This window comes from Xiphophorus hellerii, chromosome 1, assembly GCF_003331165.1.
Source record: "Xiphophorus hellerii strain 12219 chromosome 1, Xiphophorus_hellerii-4.1, whole genome shotgun sequence".
NCBI lineage: Eukaryota > Metazoa > Chordata > Actinopteri > Cyprinodontiformes > Poeciliidae > Xiphophorus > Xiphophorus hellerii.
Genome location: NC_045672.1, coordinates 8,373,764 through 8,389,935, shown reverse-complemented (window position 1 = coordinate 8,389,935; position 16,172 = coordinate 8,373,764). Strand labels below are relative to the sequence as shown.

General features: G+C 39.7%; 1 protein-coding gene across 2 annotated transcripts in view; it reads left to right on the top strand.

The window, feature by feature from the left end:
- Positions 1 to 837: 837 nt before the first annotated feature.
- Positions 838 to 16,172, top strand: part of ajap1 (adherens junctions associated protein 1) — a 57,434-nt gene continuing 42,099 nt past the window's right edge. Inside the window, exon 1 of one of the 2 annotated variants that reach the window (XM_032570502.1) lies at positions 838 to 1,752. The gene's annotated coding sequence lies outside the window, so the exon portion shown is untranslated. The remainder of the gene's footprint in view (positions 1,753 to 16,172) is intronic. The other variant, XR_004340271.1, reaches the window with a different exon arrangement.

Sequence of the window (16,172 nt, the reverse complement as noted above, 5' to 3'; positions counted from 1 at the left end):
TTATTTGATGTTTCAAACTCACAGTGCTGCCCTGCGACGGACTGCACCTCTGCCGACCCCGCTAGGGACAAGGGTGTACAGAAAATGGATAGATGGATGAAAGTCACAGTGCCTTGCAAAAGCATTCACATTTTTTGAACACATTTTCCCCATTTGGTCCTGTTACAGTCACATACCTTAAAGTATTTTCTTTGGATTTTATGTGAAATACCAGCACAAATTAGTGTTTGATTGTGACGTAGAATGCTACACGAGTTTCACAGTTTGCACAAAAAAAGTCTGAAAACTGTCATTTCGTCCTCAGCCTCATTTACTCAGATACTCTGAAGTGTCTTTAGAAGTCTCAGAAGTGCACCTGTGTGGGCAGAGAAGACAAAGTAACATGGCAGCCGTCCTTAACACAGGACACAACCCCAGCATGAAACAATGTGCAAGATTGGCCCAGTCAAAGTACAGCGATATTGACAGATGCAGTCCACCCAATCTGACTGAGAAATCTTGCAAGTGTATGTCTTTTTTTTCCTCCTTATCCACGCCATTAATTCCCGCTGCTTTTGTTTGGTCTGTCACATAAACTACTTGAAAACTAAAATGTGAACACTTTTTTTTTTTCTCCCCCAAATGACAACATCATGATTTTATGTACCAAACAGATGACTCCTCGGTCACACTGCTGCTACCTGTGCAGTTCTGTGCTCTCCATCACCATGTAGCCAAGCCCAGACGACCATGCGTGTGCGCGCACTCCCACATGACGCGAGGCGCTCCGGCACATGACATATTTGGCTTTAAAGTGACGTCACGGCAACGTGGGGCTCTGCAGGCAGGTCGTTCGTCAGTCTGAGAGAAGAGGAGCAGCAGGAGGAGACGGACCATCCTCCTCTCCTCTGTAATGACAAGCTCTCATCCCCCCCCTCTCTCTCTCTCTGTCTGTCTTTCTCTCTCTCTTCAACTCCTCAGAAACAACCCTCATCCTCCAGGACTCTTCCTCATCGCGCTCCTTCTTCCTTCCTTCACTTTCGCCTATTTTCCATCATTTTTCTCCCCATCCTTTTCTTTTTACTTTCTCTGAAACCCATCCTCAACCCTCAACACCTCCAGAGATGTGAGGAGATAATGAGGACCCCCTGCCAGCGCTGCTGACTTGGAAGATCCGTGCATCCTCATCTTTTGCTCTGTTTTTTCCTCCCTCTCTCTCTCTCTCTCTCTCTCTCCTTTTTCTCGGAGGTTCATCTGCCTCTCAACAATGTAAGCGACGTACTGTCAGTTCAGTGATGAAGAAGCACACTACTTGGCCCGTTTTCCCCGCATCTTATGTGCTCGCTCTTTCAGCCGGAGGGAAGGAATGAAGGATTTTGCGCGGAGGCAAAGTTTGAGGGCACCTCCTCACCTGCCCGCCTCTGCCTTTAACTGATTACCAGGAAGAGAGCAAAAACAACAGACTGAAGAACTTCTGAGCGAGCTGACTATTGTTCTGGCGTCTTTATTTATTCATTTATTTTTCGCTTGAGTGGGATTTGGTCACCTTCCTGGAGGAATTCGAGGTGCGCCACGCTGAAGGATATGACTTAGAACAAAGATGCTGGCGTTGACAGCTGGAGTAAGGTCCGTGACTTGAGTGCTTTTCTCACTTCAAACTAGAAATTGCCCCAGACTTAGGTGAAAAGCCGTCCAAATGGGAGGATACCTGGAGGACTGAGGCGGATTCGGCAGCCGAGATAAGATGTGGATAAAAAGGAGCGCTGCGCGCAGGTGAGACACGTTTGCTGCTGATTAAAATAGCGTGTTTGGGATTAAATCTGTCACTTTAACGCTCGAACAACCCGAATAACCCATCCTTTCGAAAATCGGACACCCCTCTTCCACAACACGTCTCAGTTTTTAAAGCTACGCCACGGCAACTTATGAGTTCATCGGAATTAAATATGCACGCTAAGACTCTTAGGAAATAAAATTGCAAAAGGGAAGAGCATATTTCACACACTGCACAGTTTTTGCAATAAAGTGCTATCAACAGTGAAATATTTAGGCAAAAACATTTTTTTTTTTTTTTTCAGAGGAAACATTCAAAATGTTCACATCAGGAACGCTAGGGGTCACCAACAGCACAGCTCAAACGACTCACGCGGTCACAGACGCACGCGCGCACAGCCTCAAGGTTAGCCTTGGCAGCTCCGCCCCACTTCTGAGAGCAAACATATGGAAAGATGCAATCATAAAGTAATTAGAAGGCAACTTTATGGAGGTTAAATTAAAGGTAGCTATACGTTCCAATGATAGTAAAGCCATTGATTTAAGGGTAAATGTCCGTGACATGTTTCATAGTTTTGTGCTCTGAAAGTTTCTTTTGTAGTTTACTGATCTGAGCTTATCAAGGGTAGGAAACAATATTCCATGGAAGCTATTGGGAGAGAGGCTCTGAGGCTAACCTGGCAGAACTGTCATTCTTTTCAATGTTTCAGTTTCATGTTACTTTGAACAAGATGGAAAACAGGCTATTTAGCTCAAGCTTCCTAAGAAGTTTCCGACCGAAAGCCAAAATTTGCCACACTCATTCCTCAGCAAGGCAGCCAATAAATAAACGTAAGGACGCCCTCCTAGGTGAGCAACAGTCTAATGTTATTCAGATTCTTTGGACACCCGCTGAATCTCATTCCTGCCTGGCATATCTAATTCCTTCCCGTTTGCAGGCGCACATTTATTATGCATGACACACTCTCCACATCCTAGGCTGACCTCACAGGGTGATGGCAGTGCACGGCGTCAGTAGAGCAGCAGATGCACAAGATGAAGAAGTGAATTGGTTTCAGATCTGCCGTGGTCCAAAGCTGGAACAGATCTGCTTCTCCCTGTTGAGGAATTTTCTTGCTGCTTGTTGGGTGGGGATGTGGAACGTCCAAATGCCTGGAGAAACGGCAACTGGTGTCATGGGCCGCAGCAGCGTGTTATGAGTTGTAAGCCACTTTGTTTCAAACGGCAGCGGAAAGCTTGAGTCGTCTGTTCTTGTTGGGTGTTTCTTCGGTCAGTGATGGCGAGTGGATCCTGTGTGTGTTTGTGCGGAATAAAAAGCGGAAGTTGTGCAGGAAGAGCTACTGTACCTGTTTGAACAGATAAAGAACAATCTGAGCTCAGAGTGGAGATGTGTGGGCGTAAATTAACACTGCTTTAGCAAAATTTTAAAAAAGGAAATTTTGGAAAATAAAAAAAAATCTCCACACCACAGCGTTTGCATTGTTATTTGTTCATTCATTCTATTATTCATTATGGATTCTAGGCAACTAATCTCATTAGGAATCTCTGTTATAAAGGCTTTATGATTATTCTTTGTCAAAATTTCAACCTGTAAATGCCCTGGCTAGGGTTGATTCTATTATTATTGTAATGAACATAATCTTTCTTGCCATTTAATATTAGGTACAAGACTTTGCGAAAGGATTAGGTTGTATAAATACTTTTAAAGTTTAAATCTGTCTTACATCTACAGTGGATTCCACTGTTAAAGAGCTGTAAAAATCCTATGAAGAAAATTATTTTCATTATCTTACACTGACTTCTGAAAAATTCACCCCTCAGTTTGAGTGCATTTATTCAGTGGGGAGAGGAGGAATCTATCATAAAAATCAACTGCAAACTCTTACTGCTGTCATGCAGAGGCGGAAAAGGGATGTAAAAACAAGAATCCAGCTTATTGTTAGAGAAATGCAGTAAAGTGAGGCATCCTGGGGTTATCAATCCTGCATACCAGCAATTAGATGCCATCCATATGCCCATCAGTTGGTTGTAAGGCAATCCAACCAAGCATTTTTTTTTCGGCCCACCATTACACATTCAAAAAATATGGATTTTCTGGGTGGCGTTGATGTAAAACTAAGAATGAAAAGGGCAACAATTACTCTGTGCCCACTGTCAAGCATGGTAGTCATCTGTGATGCTGCGGCGTCGTTTTCTCCCCCAAAGGGCCTATGAACCTTCTTCATAGGCCCTTTGACATCTTTAATTGAATTACCAGATAATTCTACATTTAATGTCAGCTTCCATTTACTTACTGAAAATTGATTAATATGGTGTATTACTGCCAGATAGTGATCCAAAAGAATAGCACACTAATTGTCAATCATACGCAAAATCAATTTTATCCCAGACTCTGGATCAGCCAGAACTCTGGGTGATCGAGTTAAAATGGTCAAAGATCCCTCACTCGTTTTTTTTTCTCTAAATCCGTAAAATATTATAGAAACCTAAGACTTGACCTACTGGTAAAGGGAGGCAGCACAAAAAGCAAATTGATTAACAGCATCAGTACCAGCATCTGTGATATCAGTGATTAAAACAAATATATTAAAATCGTAATTTTTATCATTGAAAAGGTTTGTCTCAAAATTTACACCTGAGATTATACAACAGGAAGAATTATGTTAATATTATTAAAGGCTTTCTGTACATTTTTGCTAGATGTGAACCTCTAATTGAAAAAAACATGCTTATAATCAAAATATATTCTTGTAATGTGTGTGTGTGTGGAACTGTAGCTCCATTTGGCCAAAAGGGAAGCTTGCAACTAGTTTGACAGAAGAACTGGTTCTGTAGCACACTAACTGATAGTTAAGTATTTTTTTTCAGCACTCTTCTGCTTGCTTTAAGTTATTTGTGTAGAAATATGGCTGCAGAATTGGTTATTGGTGAGAAAATATGTTTTAGATCTCTTTGTGTGTATTTTTTAATGAACAGCTATGTTAAAATATAGCTATATAGAATGTCTCTCATTGTAAATGAAATCCTAGATACATGATAGATTTTCCCAATGGAAGACAAATTTAGGTGCGATCCATAGACAAAAGCAGCTGTAATTGTGTATAATTTGAGTCTACTGGCCACCATTCATCTATGCCAGGCTCTACACCTCGGTACTGAATCTTTCATGGACGTCACACAGTTTTTGCTTCCCCACAGAGAGCCCTCATCCCACCAGCACACAGGAGATGCTATCAGGCTTCAGATTACTGTGGCTGCACAACAGTAACGGGCAGAGACACCAGTTATCTTTCCCAAGGACTTTTCTTCCTGTCGAGTCGTCTCCAGGAGGCCACCGTTTCTTGGGGTGTATAATTATTTTCAGTCTGGATAAATATTAAATTTGCTCAAACGTTGATAAAAGGAGGAAGTTGTTCAGCTGATCTTTGTGAGCTAAGAAAGCTCAGGCATTATGTCCTCATATCAGTATTCATGGGGAGCATGTGCTGTATGCGCTGTGTTACCGCTACACTAAATTGTGGTCTGTATCTGACTGATGGTCTAATTTTGAATAATATAAGTGGCTTAATGAACAAGGGCCCCTAATACACAAAGCAACTGCGCAGCATCAGCGGCCTGCAGATGATGGACTTTATGTGACCCGCCTCTTCGTTCTTAGGCTTTCACCACAACTCCAGTGCCAAACGTGGCATTTCTGTATGAGGGGGCATCAGATATCCAGATAGTCCTATGATTTAGGTGCCATCTTAATAGCCTCTATGAGGGTTATTAACTGGGCCTCTCTGGAGTGTGATTAACCTAATTTGCAGTGAAATAGGCTGTGTTGCTTCTCTGAGATCCTATCCTCTGGAGGCGTGTGTTGGGGGGGGGCGTGTGTGTGTATGTGTGTGTAAGAGCGTGTTGCTAACACCATGTGCTCAGTAGTCTGTCAAATCCAGGCGGACCAAGACAGGTTGTCCCTGTCTAACGGCAAAAAATACGAAGCGTCCATCTGTGGTCCATTTGACCAAACTTAAGAATTTGTTTAGAGAAGAATGAAAACAAGATTTGTTGTTGAAGGTTTTGATGGCAGCAGGAGGAAAGCATAAATTACACAACACTAACTTGGATTGCAGCTGTAAGTAAAGATAGATTACCAGATTTGGATCACGGCTACTGTTTTGATTTCCTTTACCCCCTGCAACACATAAATGTATATTGAATGCTTGAGATGAGAGGGCTGGGGTTTGATTTTATAGCCTTGGGAAAAATAATAACACTAGCTGTTAAAGTCGGGCACTGTGACCACAGTATCATAAATTATAGTTATTCTGCTTTGTTTTATGACTTGAATCTCTAAAGTTTCTTAGAGCAAGGAGCTGAGCTGTAAAGTTTGAAATGGTGATCTGATCTGAAAACTACCGATGATCTTTTGGGGCAGAGCTACTTTCCAATCTAACAACTTTCACCCGTTTAAATTTAAAGTAGTGCATAGATACAGCAAGCTAAAGGTTCAACAAGCAGGTCTTTAGTACAGAAATTGATAGGTGATGGAAATCGGATCAGCCACTGGTTACCGGATGGTTTGAAAAGTAAAAATTCTGTGGTTTTTCACAGACCATCACTCTGCCATTTGGTCTCTGTTACAAGAAAGTGATGGTTGCTTTAATAATCAGGGAGGCGTTTAAGGTGAAGTCAGAAGGAGCACAAAGATAAAAGAAGGGGCAAGATAAAGTGAAAGTGACTTTTGTGAGCTTTTACATCATGTTATTCCCTCATTAACAATATACCTGGAGTGTTGCCTTGAATCAGGTTTGAGAAATCATCTAATCTCCCATGGCAACCATTCAGGTGTGCAAAACGCTTGCCAGCAGGAGCGATGTTGTGATGACTTCCTGAGATCATCTTCCACCTTTCTGAAGATGGATTTTCAGAAGGAGCAAGAGTTTCTTAAAGAGACAGAGCATGTAAAGGTGTAAATATAAAGGTGTTAAATTGCAAAGTCAAATTTCTTTTAAGTCATGTTCGATATATGCAGCATTTTTATAACAACTGAAGGTAACATACTTCCTTCAGTTGATAGTGCTATAAAATGGCACTATGCGCCTTGAAAATACATATTACTTCCCCTTGAAAAGGAAACCGTTTCATTCTGCATATAAGAAAGCACAAAACTTTCAGCAGCTAACAAGAAGGCTGAACATAGTAGAGCTCAAATATAACACCGTATTGTCAGTAATTAATGAATTAATTTACATTTATATATAATTGTATAAGTATCAGCTCCATGGCGTGCTTCTAGATGAGTACTAACAAATGGTAACTCGATCAGTCTGGGTTGTTGGAAGGTTTATATTTCTTATTTGAAACAGCTTATTTGTGCTTCTGTAAGTGTTTGCCTCATCTTCAGCGTACCCCTCCATTTATTTAAAATTTGCTCAACGACCCGAATCTGCAGCTTGACTGCATCAGCAAACAGCCAACAATGTTCTGCTGATGTTAGATAAACCTTGTGTCTGATTGGCAGCCCTGACAGTTCCCAGCCTGCAGGTTGTGGGGATCAGATCCTTTGGTGTGCTACAGACTTGAAACCTGGTCATGGGGTAGTTTTGACTTTCACATCTGTCAAAGACAACTCCTCTTTAAGTTTCAGTTTGGCAGAGATGTTACACCTAAACAGCATGCACTCGCTGTCTCTGCAGTAAAATATCATCCTGTGACTTTTGATTAAAGGAAGTTTGGCTCTGATACAAATGAACATTTTCCACAATTTATCACTTGACCCGAGCACAAAACAACCCTGCCAATTGCTCCAGCCACTTTTGGTGAAAACTGTAATTACCATCTTCTCTAGTTTGTGCAGAATGAGAAGGTGTGTCTTGTTGGTGTTTCACTGACGCACATCCATCCTGCAGAGTAACAGAATTACCAACACAGATCTTATACTGTACCTGATTAATGTAGTGAGCTTTTGCTGGGTCAATAGTTCTTCTATGAAGGACCAGATTTATCCGTCATAGCCCATTTCCATTAACTGACCCGGAATCTCACAGCTCGGCTGAAATGCTTCTTAATAAAAGCTTTATTTTGTTTTTAGCATCTACGTGGTAATTTATGTGGACTGTGGCACAGGGCACAGTAAGAATTATTACATCAAAGGGCTTTTATAATTGGAGCAATTTTCCAGTTTTTCTGTTTTCTTTCTTACCCAGTTTCTCCCAAGCCTCATCACTCTGAGCATGTGGGTCATATACACAGCGCTGGAGGACATTGTGCAGTGGGAGAAATTAGTGGGATGATGCAAGAGCCTTGGCTGTTACATCTTGGACCCAGTAGTTAACCAAATGCAACAATATTTTTCTGCTGTTTTCACTTTTTTTTCCCCCTTTAAACTGTTTTCTGGTGCAGCCATAGTAGCAGCTGTCCCAGCTTAAACCTAAAGGCCCATGAAATGTGGGTCTAGTTATATGTGTAAATGTGTGTGTGATGAACACTGCTGGGACATTTGGAAGGTTTCATACAGTATTTACCTCCCAGTGGCCTGCTCCACAGAGGCAATCCATAAATCTCTGGAAGTCCACAGAAAGCCAGCCGTGATGTTTATCTGGGTGATACGGGATATCCACCTAGACCAGATCAGCTCCTGCACCCCTAAGAGACATGCAGACGATATTTATCTGTGTAAAGGGATGAAATTTGTCTTTTGAATGAGTGACGTACAGCCGTTTCCTTCAAAGCATGCAGACATAACGTATGTTTAGCAAAGATTATTCCAGTTCACAACAAATCCTGCAAATCTCCCTGACCTTTTGTAAAACTCTCTGATGGTGTTTTACCTTCAGAGGTAAAATACCCTTGAAGATATCACACCTGCAGAATCATTGATCTGGATGCCACAACATAATATGATGCATGCATAGTAAAGGGGCAGAAGTAAAATGTATTCTTTCGCAGGGGCAAAAAGATAGTTTAAATCCATCTCTTTGATAAGGTGGTGATCACTTGATAAAAACCTGAGACAGAATACGTCAATGAGGAGCTGGATTTTTAAACTCTTTTCATTGGGAAAAGTCAGAAAAGACTCTGAACACTTGGACAGTTGTAATTTGTCTCACAGACATTTGGAAATGTTCAGCTCAGAATTGGAGGAGCATCAAAACTTTGTTTCAGACTTCTGAGTCAAATCTTTTATTTTCTCGAGAAGGTCTTATGAGTTCAGCATGGTGCATTTGTGCATTCCAGGCATAAGTCAGCTATCAGTAAAAATGCAGACCGCAGTTTCAGGATTTTAAATTGTTGGAATGTTACCCTTCCTGGCATTTAAAATCTTGTAATGGCTTTATGGAGCACACAGCGATGTCTGCTAGAATTGTCAAGGTCTCTCACTGGTTATGTAAGTTATTTCTGCTTGTTTATTTTGATAAAAGGGAAACCATGCACTTTTCAAGGTTTGTAAGTAGATCTTCAGAGTAACAGGGTTTATATATATATATATATATATATACTATATATATATATATATATGTGTGTGGGTGTGTGGGTGTGGTGTGTGTGTGTTTAATATTGGACAAGCAAATGTTATAACGGTTTGTTTTTGTTTTGAGACAATTTAATTACCCATTCAGGATTTGCAGCTATACATTGATGTCGTGATTCTGTCTGATTAAAAACTGCTGGATGACTAAAAAGATTGCAAAGAAGCTTAAAGAAAAATATCGCATAAACTCTCACCCAGAACATCAGCACACGACACAATGATTCCAGGGGTTTCTCAACATTTCCTGTCTCATCAGAAAGCTAAATGGGTTGAATGGCGAGGTTGCGATGGTTGTAGCACAACAGATATTTATTCTGAATAGAGATCTAATTGCTATTCAGAAAAAAACAAAACTTTGGATTTTAGAGACTGATTCAATCTAAAGCGCCACTTCAGGAATGTACTTAAGCGTTCCTTCAGTGACACCAAAGGGAGTATATTTTCATCCAGCTCTGTGGGTAAGGTGCCAGTTGAACCGAGTTTTAAACGGAACAGCTGAATAAGTCATGTAGCCTCGTAATTCATAAATATCCAGTATGCAGCGTTCATCAAAGCGGAGAATTGCTTTCTGGCATTACGCATGCTCTAACATTTTCTATTTACTTTATCAAGCAGTCTGTTAAATTGATTTAACAAAATGTCAATTAGAAGTGCAGCTTTCCAAAGAGACATAATATCAGAATGATATTTGGGGGAAAAATACTTTAATTCATGTTGCGGATTTTTGCTTTCTTGTTGAAGAGCAAAAGAGTTCAATCAGTTTTGACTTCTCCCTGCTTTTTGATGCTAGATAAAGGAAGGTCATATTATACATTTAAGACGTTTGGTTCAAAAAAATCCATTGTGAAATCTTTTGAAATTCATACTTCCATCTTTTATCATATGGATTTTCCCCAATGATCATATTTTTTTCATGTTATGAAAGTACAACCTAATTTATGTGGTAACATCATATAGAATCAGTGCAGTACTGATTGCTTTGTCCTCAGTGAATGCAGAAAAATCTAAGCGGAGTGACACCAGACAACTGATAAATAAAAAGAACAAGATAGCTGCCGTGTACTTGAGCCATCTTGGGTTAATTAAGTTGAAGATTGTATATGATTTGCCACTCTCTATAAGAGATCTGAGCCGTGCAAGCACTTTACAAAATGCTATCATGGTCTAATCTGAATGTCCCAAAGGTGTACAATGCCACTTATTGATGCTTTGAGTGGAGAGAGACAATGGCTTCCCTTATAATAACACAAAACATAACCATCGCTCCACTCTCTGTTAGAATGCAGATGGTGGTTGACAGATGGTAAATCTGTTATAGTCATTTTCAAAACTCATTGTGGATCTCTGCTATCTGGAGTGCAGTTTGTTTTTGTTTTTTTGGGGGGGGTTTTGCCAATATATTTGGAAATGTTCTGTTTACAAAGTTACTCCAGGCTACAAACAGCATCACACCACAACAGCCAATATATCACTCTTACAGTTCTTAACTTTTACTCAAAGCTTTTCACAATGTTACATTGTCCAAATGCCCTGCCTTACAATAGGGGGCTTCAAATCCAGAGTCAGTTCCTGGTATCATCCTGCATTATTCCTGTATTTATTCCATAAATTATAGTCTTGCAGTTGAGCCCAAAGCTATTTATACCATTGGAGATTTAGACTTAAATTTATTTCAGTTCAACCATCATGTTTGTTTATAAATGGACAGGCATCACCCAATTGCATTGGGAACGCAGTTCCATCCCATCCAGATTCTTCTAATGCTAACAGTTATTGGGTTCACTTTTTAAAATATTGACTACAGTAAATGCCATGCACCTGAAATGGTGGTTTGAAAGTCAAAGGGATACTCTCTACTGAATTCTGGCATGCTGATATATCCACAGCTGGAGGATGATGCAACACACAGTCAGTCTTTAAAGTAAAGCAGGTATGTACCAGTTTTCTTAAGACAGGAAATCGCTACAAGACAATAGCTACTCACCTAAACCTGCCCATGTCTACAGTCAGAAAAGTACTTAAAAAAAGAAGGTTTTATTTAAGTAGAAAAGCAAGGCTGGGTGGGGCCAGCTGTGACAGATACGAAGACATAGTAACAAGATAGCCTAGGCTAGGCTTTATAAAATGATAGCCTGGTCTATGTAAAGTGAGGAAAAGTTTTCAATAAAATAACACAAAGAATTCATAGGAAATCAACTGTTTTTCCTTCATCCTTTGAAATGCCTCATGTACCGTGAAACCTAGAACGACACTGTTTCTCCTGCCGTTCCCATTGCAAGTTTACTTGTAGTTTTCCTAATAGTAATGCCTGAAAGATATTTCAGATTTAGCAAGGTTAATATACTTTATCAGAGTTGTTAACCTTTACCCAGAGCTGCAACCTGTAGCAGTTGAGGGAGGGAAGTAAAAAAAAAAGAAGAAAAAACGTAACTGAAAATAAAATCCGCACCAGTTGTTACAGCCCAGCTCAGTTGGCTGCGGGTTTTCATTTTGGCTCACTCTTTCTGTCTCCATTCGCCTGTTCTTTTTATCAGATGGGCACACACAAATCTAAAGCTTGGATCTGGCTGCGGTCCTGCTCATATCTACCACTAAAAGACATCATGAACAATTTATCGAATACCTGCTGAACAAGAAGAGCGCGAGCTGGAAGAACTTTAACCTGCTCGCCAAACTACATGAATTGGTAAAATGCTGAAGAGGAAACATTCTTTGCTAAAATATGTAAAATACAATTAAAGTGACTAAGAAATATATGGCATGTCTATATATGTTAACTGGCATTATAGTATAAGCTTGATGACTATATTATCTATCTATCTATCTATCTATCTATCTATCTATCTATCTATCTATCTATCTATCTATCTATCTATCTATCTATCTATCTATCTATATCTATCTATCTATATTTATATATATACAGTATATACTGTATATATACTGTATATACAGTATCAAAATTTTTTTTTTGTCCAATTGTGAAATTAATTCCGTTCTTAATATAGTCCTGAGTTTATGTTGATAATGCAATGGTCTGGCTCAGTGTTACAGAAAGCTCTTGTTATATTCAGTGGTGTTGTGCTACCGAACTAGAGTCTTGATTTTCTTTACAGGACATGTCTGCTGACCCTGACTTGAAAACAGTGATTATTCTGGGTCAGACTCTTTTGAAGCCACATGCTGGAATTAATGGGAGCGAGAAGGGCAGAAAACGGGGCTGGTGTCATGTCCTGGTTTTCTCAGTCTGCTGCAGTTGTAAGAAGGAGAAAAAGTGTCACTTCTCGTTAAACCCAGTGGGGTCATTAAATACTAATTCATGTTTTCTGTGAGATAGGAATGTAATTACAAAAAAATAAATAAAATGTTTGAATATTTTTTTTTATACTGTGTGAATTAGGATTGAATGTGCATGAGCAGTGTTTGCTTTTTTTAAGGAGATGAGAGATTTTAAGCCCCATAAAGCTCCATATACAGTACTTGTGATTTTAAAATGATTCTAATATACCATGACCACATTCTATTACAGAGAGCCTTGATTTGCTGTCTTAATCTAACAGTGCAGTTACAGACTGGTAAATCATCAGTCTTAGCTAACTGACCAAATAGAGTTTTTAAAAATGATTTGGTATGGAAGATACTGTAAAAGAATGAAAAATATTTTCAGGCCTCAGCAATAGCATTGTTTTAGGTTAAAATGATTAATTATTATTTCTCAATGTTTCAGAAATAGTTTGAGCTAGATAAATTCAGGGACTTTGACCTTTTTGTATTGGTAGTTTCCACTTATTTTCTTATTTTAGACTTTAATATTTAAACTGTCATTTGTAATACTGCCATTATCTGTGGTCTTTTAAATTTATCATGTTGTGGAATCATATAAGAAATGTTTTTAATGATTAGAACTGCAGGCGGACATGACTCAGAAATCCAAATCTTTGTTTTTGTGGTATAATTTTAAAGGTGCATCTTCATCAGACTTTTCATAAGTTCTTTAAACATTATAAAACATTTGTAACAATATACATCTATATATTTTTTTCTCTCTTTACATATATAATATATATTATTTTACTTTTAAAGCCTGTTCTTGGTACCCAGTCTTCGGAGAATGTAGGGCTTTTCTCTACTTCTTTCCGTTTTCATTTGCATGTGGCGGTAAAGGCTAGAATTAAACCAACAAGAGGATTTATAGGAAAAATCTGCAAATTTTCGAATCTTGCTGGATATTTTTTCCAGGCATGTGACATACATATGAGTTAAATGGAGAAGGAGAAATAAGTGGGTGAAGCAATTCTTCCCCCCTTCTTTTTCACATGCAGTGCTTGGGTTGCAGCTGGTCAACAAACTTACCGATGATGACATTTCTAATTTACTCTAAAAATGTCCAGCTTTATGATCAGTGAACGGCCCTAACATGTCTGGCTGTTTCGTGCTGAATCATTCGAAAATTGTACCACTCAGATGTTCTATCCATTTTGGTCATTTCAGCTTCTTCTTGCTTATGGAGTTTGTCTGTAAATATTGATGTATGTAAAATACCGTCTCGTTCCTCCTATTAAATTCAGCTGTAGCAGTCAAAAAGCATCTTTGCCTTGCCGCTGGGGTCCAATCTGCACTGCTGTTTGCACTGTACTCACAGTGAGTCATCTGTAAGGAGAAGTGTCCTTGCTCCTCGGCCTGAATGTTATCAGAGAGTTTTTACGGCCCAGAGGGGCGAGACTACCGCACAGCTCCTTCACTGTTCACTCGTTTCTTTCTCCATCTCTGTCACTCTCTAAGGGTAATGCAAATGCATACTCCATGTCCTTCCATCTCTATTTTAGGACTCTCCTCACTTGCATTGACTTGCTACGCTGGAGGCTGGCAGGATCAGGGAAGGTGGAGTGAATGGAAACAAAATGTAAGAGCTCTCACACGCACCCTACTGTCTTGGGCGTATTCTCTACACACAATCCTTGAAAAGGTGAACAAAATAGCTGGAGCTCCTTCATAGTGGTCTGAATGTGTTTGACTTGAGAAGAAGATGTAATCCATCCTCAAAACCCCCGGAGGGTTTTGAGGGAAGCCATGACAGCACTGAGCTTTTTAAACAACTTAGCTATAAATAACCTCTTAACACCACAAGGCGCTGGATACCAGAAAGGGCTTTTTCATCTCGAAGACATTTCTGAATAACCAGACAAGGTGTTACTCCTATAGATGTTGCCACATACAGTAGGTCAGCTTTTCATGAAAGTTCCCTCAGACTTGTCAGGGAGAAGGATGCGAAGCCGCTGGATTGTTAAATTGCTGTATCAAAACTTCTCATTTGCCGTTTGTGCATCACGATGCAAGATTTTATAAAACCAGAAAAGTCCATATATCACCGAGACAGAGCAGAGCTAAGTTTAGAGGGGGGGTTTCAAAGTTTTGATGGATGACTACCACTTTATGGAGGCAGCATATGATTGAGGGCAGCGCAGAAAAACACACACACAAACTCTTAGTCACTAAATTGAACTTTTGCACACAGTTTCCATGAATAACTGCATAGCTTATGGGTATGGGGTTTCAAATGTTAGAGGCAGGCAGAACGTTGGTTTGCAAGTCACCTCACAGAACAGCTCTGCTTTATGCTGCCCTGAATGGGCTTCATCATGGCCTGTTGATGATTATTTAACATGTTTAAATTGACCAGGTTTGTTTGAAGGCGCACAGTTCCTCTCAGGGTTGGTGTTAGGAAAGTTATCCTCCTGTTCATTTACTCATGAGTTTATTTTACAAGTTATGTTTTCATATTATTCTTTTCATATTATTCTTTTATATTATTACTCTCATATTATTCTTCTTTTTATATTGACTTAACTTCTCTTTCTTTTGTAGTATGTTATTAACTTTGTTTAGGATGTTTGCTTAGAAGCTAAAAACGTTAAACATTCATGTGTTATTAGTTCCATATGTAACTGATTAGTTGTGGTCAGCCACATGCCCTTATAAGGGCATGTCCATGAGAGGTTCCAGAATGTAAAGACGGTTGGTCAATTCTCTGTGTGACTGTGTGAAGAGAAGCCCAACCTCCTTTTTCTATACAATAAAGAGAAATGCAAAGAAAGAACTGGTAGAATTGAGTCCAGACAGTGTTGGTTGTATCATTGACATACGTGGAGAAAACTCATTTCTGAAAGTGAAACTTCAGTCATTAACTGAGTTATTGGGTTGTTGTTAGGTTGTTGCTATAGAAGCTGGTTGGACATAGAGTGACATATTCCAACACATTTGTAGAAAACTGAGTGTCAGGAAAAGGTACACAAGCAATCGAAATAACCACAGCTTGTAGATTATTGTCAAGCAAAATCCATTCATTTTGTGGAGCTCCACAATCAGCAGACTGGGGCTGGAGTCAGCGCACCAAGAGGCGGTGCTGCAGCTGGAGAAAGTGAAACAACAACACTGCGCGTTGACGTCACAGATCACAGAGTTTAATCCCATACAAAGCAACGCATGAATCAATTAACAAAGCTGCAGAGGTACAGAGATATATTTTCATTACCTGTAACAGGAAAAAATAGAGAAAGAAACACAAAGAAAAAGGCAAAGACGCGTCTTTGGAGAGAGCTTATGCCAAAAAACAAAACAGTGGTAGCTTTCTGAATTTTAGCGCTGACATGAAATTTTATACTGAGTGGGTGTTTCTTCTATATAATATATTCAATCAAGGCGTTCCGTTCTTCGACCAATTAGAAACCCCTTCGACATTCAGAAAAACTTGAGAAGTCTCCTAATTTACAGCGAAGCTCCAAGGGCGTCTGGTTTCTGTCGAGACACAAGGGCGGACCACTTAATTTTGGGCCGTGCCAGGTACGGATGTCCCCGGCGCCGAAAGTCCTGAGATAAGATTTCGCAGACACCCTCGGAATCTGAC